Consider the following 6,081-nt stretch of genomic DNA (forward strand, 5'->3'; position numbering starts at 1 on the left):
CGGAAGTGGCGCTGTGGCTCAAGTGGTAGAGCGCTAGCCTTGAGCTGAAGAGCTGAGGGACAGCGCCCAGGCCCAGAGTTCAGGCCCCATGACCGGACCAAAAAATAAAATAAAATAAAAATAAAACAGTCTTCACCAACCTTTGTCCTAGATGACGTGTCCTTTCCCCTCACCTTCTTTTCTCTATTATTTTTAGAGCTTTCTATTATTTTTGTAGCATTCCTAAAATTGCATTATTTATCTTTCTTTTCTTGTCCTTCCTTTTTTTCCTTTCTTTCTCTTTCTTTCTTTTCCTTTCTCTCTCTCTCTTTCTTTCCTTCCTTCCTTCCTTCCTTCTTTCTTTCTTTCCTTCTTTTGCTATGTATTGTTCCTACACTATAAACTCCATGGAAGCATGGCTGGGTTCTGTTTTCTGCTGCAGAGCAGTCCTGAGTGTGTGTGGGTGCCCCGGAAACACTGCTGGACGATGAAAATGACCAGAACAGCCAGAAAAAGGAGAAAACTATAGTGGAAGTCACAATATGGCTGGTAGGGATGTCCCAGAGAAGGGACAAGGGCATCGGCACCCCAAGTTTCATGTATCCACTTTCTCCCTCATCTGGAGCTCTGGTCTCAGAAAAGAGTGAAGGGCGTAGGGAGGTTGGCATGAAAGTAGGGAATGATAGGTTCCTACAGTCTTCTTCGTGCATTGAGCCTTTGGTGGGAACTCTGTCGCTGCAGATCAAGTAACTATACAATCCTTCATCCTGTTTGCCAGTACCCGTGCTGCCCTTGGGATCCCCAACTGTCTTCGCTCTCCTCCTGTCCCCTAGCTATCATGTTGGGGTCTTGGATCACATCCTGCAAGTCTGTGTTTGGATTAATTTTTTTTGAAAATATTTTTTCTGGTTTTGTTTTGTTTTGCTGGTCCTGGGCTGGGGCTTGAACTCAGGTCCTGGGCACCGTCCCTGAGCTGCTTTTGCTCAAGGCTAGTGCTCTACCACTTGATCCCCAGTGCTACTTCTGGCTTTTTCTGTTTATGTGGTGCTGAGGAATTGAAGCCAGGGCCTCATGCATGCATGGCAAGCACTCTACCACTGAGCCACCTTCCCAGCCCTTTTCTGGTTTTTGACTTGTTTTGGAGATAAGAGTCTCCCGGGTACTTTTCTCCCCAGGCTAACATCAAACCAAGATCCTCAAATCTCAGCCTCCTGAGTAGCTTTGATTATAGGCGTGAGCCACGGACACCTGGCTACCTCTTTTTCTTTGCCAGTCATGGGGCTTGAACTCAAGGCCTAGACACTGTCCCTAAGTGTTTTTTTTGGGGGGAGGGAGGAAGGATAATCATGGGGCTTGAACTCTGAGCCTGGGCGCTGTCCCTCGGCTTTTCAGCTCAAGGCGAGCACTCTACCACTTGAGCCACTGTGCCACTTCCAGTTTTCTGGTGGTTTATTGGAGATAAGAGTCTCAGGGACTTTTCTGCCTGGGCTGGTTTTGAACAGCAATCATCAGATCTCAGCCTCCTGAGTAGCAAGGATTACAGATATGAGACACCAGCACCCAAGTAGATTTCCCCCTAATTTCTATCTTAATTACTGCTGCCATCTGGGGTAAAGGCCATCCACAACCATTTGTTTTTGCTGAAGGAGATGATTAGTCATGAACTTCCTCTCTGCATGGCTATGGTGTCCTTCACAATAGAAGTTACTCCTCTGGCAGCCAGAGAGGAAAAGAGCGCATGGTGTTTCCCTGTGTCAACCCTGAGAAACCTGGGACATGGGAGAGGCTGACAGACCACAGACTTGCATGCGTGTTCTCTCTCACGCAGTGAAATTACTCATGTTAATAGGAAAACTGAGGACATCATTGCCCATCAGGTCTCTCCTCCCCTCCTCATACCTTTGTCCCTACCTTCTGCCTACTTCCTTCCAATAATGACACACCCTTTAGTCCTTCCCATCTACCAGGTGCTAGAGACAGTATTCCCAAATCTCAGTGAAGAACAGAGAAGCAAGGGGTTTGCCTCAAATCATACAGTAAAGGGGCTGGGAAGGTGGCTCAGTGGTAGAGCACTTGCCTTGCATGCATGAGGTCCTGGGTTCGATTCCTCAGCTCCACATAAGAAAAAAGCCGGAAGTGGTGCTGTGGCTCAAGTGGTAGAGCGCTAGCCTTGAGCTGAGGGAAAGCGCCCAGGCCCAGAGTTCAAGCCCCACGACTGGACCAAAAAAATCATACAGTAAACAGCAAAACTGCAGTCTGGAGACATATCTATTTGTAACCAAGTGCACAGGACCTTTCACCCTAGCCTGGATGACAGCCTCAAGTTCTCCAGTTGACAACACATGCAGTTCCCCAGGTGGCCACCGGATGGCTCACCTCACAGCCAGGTGACATAACCTTACCCCTTTTACTCCACCAATCTGAGGAATTTGGTTCTAAGATCTAAAGGGAGGGGCTTGTGTGTTTGAGAATGTGCATTAGTGTAAGATACAATCTCCATACCTGGTATTATTACTGCATGTTTTTTTGTTTTATTTATTTTACCATTCATTCAGTCAATATTCATTGTTGGCCCCTGGACATGAGATAATTTAGCCAGGCTTCTGCATTTTGAGCAGTTAGTACATACTTACTGAATATTTCCAAGCATTTAGAACATCTACAAAGAGATGTTTAATGTGATATGAATAAGGAGCCCTTGCTGAGTGATAGTGGCTCACTCCTATAATCCTAGCTACTCAGGAGGCTGAGCTCTAAGGATGAAGGTTTGAAGCTAGCACAGGTAGGAAAGTCCATGAGACTCCAAATAACCACTAAAGAGCAGGAAGTAGAGCTGCTAGTGGAAACACTAGCCTTGAGCAAAAAAGTTCAGAGAAAGCGCTTAGGTTTTGAGTTCAAGTCCAACAACCAGCACATACACACACACCCATGACCAGCACACACACTCACGCATGCACACACACACACACACACACACACACAGAGGATCCCTTTAGGGTCTCACAAACCAGGGGACTAGATAGATACATGTACAAATGGTCACAACATGGTACACTATGGCTACGAATGAACATTTACTTCTCCTAAACCCTGTGCTGATAGTTAGCTAGGGAAGAGACTAAATGTGGTTCCTGTCTTTGTGAAGATTACAGCCCAGGAAACAATGGGAAATTAATTATGCACTGGACACATGCTCCAGATGTAATGGCTAGCATTGTGATAGTAACCAGGACGTATCTCTGAGGTAGGAAGATCGTGGAGCAAGTCACAGGAGAGGCAGAGAGGTTCAAACACAGGTCATAGATTATGCACAGTTCCTGATCAGTGGCAGAGTTTCAAAGTAGAGATACACAGCTAACCAGAGAGGAGCCCAGTGAGCCTGAGGGGAAGAATGGGCTTGAACTCTGGGCCTGGGCGCTGTCCCTCAGCTAGCTCTTCAGCTCAAGGCGAGCGCTCTACCACTTGAGCTACAGCACCACTTCCAGTTTTCTAATGGTTTATTGGAGATAGGAGTCTCACAGTCGCTCCTGCCCGGGCTGGCTTTGAACCGCGATCCTCAGATCTCAGCCTCCTAAGTAGCTAGGATTACAGGCGTGAGCCACCAGCGCCCGGCTTCAATGGCTTATTTTTTTTCCAAGGATCCCTGTTTCAGGGGTGACCTCAAGGATCAGCCAAGCATATACAGTCAGGGTTGGAGGACCCCTAGGAAACAGAAAACCTAGGATAAAGGAATGGGTGCTGCTGTTCTCTTCTTAGAGAGTAAGAAGGCAATAAGGAGAGCCCACAATGGCTGGGAATGTGGCTTAGTGGTAGAGTGCTTGCCTAGCATGCATGAAGCCCTGGGTTTGATTCCTTAGTACCACATAAATGGAAAAAATAGGAAGTGGCGCTATGGCTAAAGGGATAGAGTGTTAGCTTTGAGCAAAAGAAGCTCAGGGACAGTGCCCAGGCCCTGAGTTCAAGTCCCAGGATTGGCTAAAAAGAAAAAAAGAAAAAGGAGAGCCGAGCCTAGGACAAGCTAGGGACTATGAGAACCAGGAGTCCAAGCTGCTAACCGGAAGAGGTGTGTCAAGGGCTCGGTTTCAGGAGAGCTTCTACCGTTGCTGTGACAGCTGGCTCCGGGCGGAAGCTGGAGGAGCCTGGTAGGGAGGTCAGCAGAGGGAAGATGAGGAAGAGGCTCAGGAGATGGGAAGATGTGGAGTTTGAAGGATTTTAACTTGAGGGGCTAAGAGAGAGGGGGAAACGAGAACGAAACCACGAAGCCCAATGTGGAGGCTGACTGGGGAATGCTGGGGCTTCTGAGTGGGAAAGGGAACAGACTGTTCCACAGGTCTTAACTGTCTAAAAAGCAGGGATCCCCAGAAAGCACAGAAGAGGGGAAAATGTTCTCTAGCTTCCTTGCATTCTGTCTTCACAGCCTGGCCTGCTGTATTATATCTGTCCCCCTGAGTAGCCTGCAAATTGAGGACAATCCCGCTTATGCCTAAAGGGTAGGTGTAGATCTTAGACAAGAAGCTCTTGGGGCTGGGAAGGTGGCTCAGTGGTAGAATGCTTGCCTTGCATGCATGAGGCCCTGGGTTCGATTCCTCAGCACCACATAAGCAAAAAGAAAAAAGCCAGAAGTGGCGCTGTGGCTCAAGTGGTAGAGCCCTAGCCTTGAGCTGAAGAGCTGAGGGACAGCACCCAGGCCCAGAGTTCAGGTCCCTGGACTGGACCCAAAAAATAAAAAAGAAGAAGCTCTTGCCAGGCACTGGTGGCTCACACCTGTAATCCTAGCTACTTAGGAGGCTGAGATCTGAGGATCGCGGTTCAAAGCCAGCCCGGGCAGGAGCGACTGTGAGACTCCTATCTCCAATAAACCATTAGAAAACTGGAAGTGGTGCTGTAGCTCAAGTGGTAGAGCGCTCACCTTGAGCTAAAGAGCTGAGGGACAGCGCCCAGGCCCAGAGTTCAAGTCCCATGACTGACCAAAAAAAAAAAAAAGAAGCTCTTCAGAGAATATACATTCTTCTAGCAGTGAGGGCTCACTCATAGCCCTGTTACTAGTTATAGGTGTGGTGGCTGCGGAGCCAGGACTGTCTTGGAGTTGGAGATTACAGACTTGATGGCTTTTATTTATTTATTTTTACCAGTCTTTGGATTTGAACTCAGGGCCTGGGTACTGTCCTTGAGCTTTGGTGTTCAAGGCTAGCACTCTACCACTTGAGCCACGTCTGGCTTTTGCTGTTTATATGGTACTGAGGAATTGAACACAGGACTTCATGCATGCTAGGCAAGCACTCTACCACTAAGCCACATTTCCAGTTTGTTTGTTTGTTTGTTTATTGTATATTAATACAGAGCTTGAACTCATGGCTTTCTTGCTTGTCTTTTTTGCTCAGGGAAAGTGCTCTACCACTTGAAACATATCTCCACTTCTGGCTTTTTGCTGATACATTGGAGAAAAGAGTCTCACTGACTTTTCTGCCCAGGCTGGCTTCCGACTATGATCTTCAGCTGTCAACCTCCTGAGTACTAGGATTACAGGTGTGAGCTACCCACCAGTGCCCAGTTTAGTAGTTTTATTGGTTTTTTTTTTTCAGTCATGGGGTTTGAACTCAGGGCCTAGACCCTGTCCTTGAGCTTTGTCACTTAAGGCTAGTGCTGTACTGCTTTGAGCCACAGCTCCACTTCCAGATTCCTGGTAGTTAATTAGAGATAAGAGTTTCTGTAGCTTTCCTGCTTAGTAGCTTTTAAATGGGAACTGATAGCAGACGCCTGCCAAGATACTCCTGGAAGTGTGTAGAATAGGACTCAGGACTGGACTGAGTCACTGCTGATTGAAAGGGGGATATGAGCAGGAAGAGAAGGAAGAGAAGCAGGAAGAGGGAGGAGGAGGGGGGAGGGGGAGGGAGAAGGGAATGGGAAGGAGGGGATGGAAGTTGCCTCTAAGGGACCTGAGAAGTGGCTGAAGATGTAGGAAAAGAACTTACTGAGGGCTGGGAAGGTGGCTCAGTGGTAGAGAGCTTGCCTTGTATTCCTGAGGCCCTGGGTTCGATTCCTCAGCACCACATAAGCAAAAAGAAAAAAGCCGGAAGTGGTGCTGTGGCTCAAGTGGTAGAG

The sequence above is a fragment of the Dipodomys ordii genome, unplaced genomic scaffold (genome assembly GCF_000151885.1).
Source record: "Dipodomys ordii isolate 6190 unplaced genomic scaffold, Dord_2.0 Scaffold6, whole genome shotgun sequence".
NCBI classification, from domain to species: Eukaryota; Metazoa; Chordata; class Mammalia; order Rodentia; family Heteromyidae; genus Dipodomys; species Dipodomys ordii.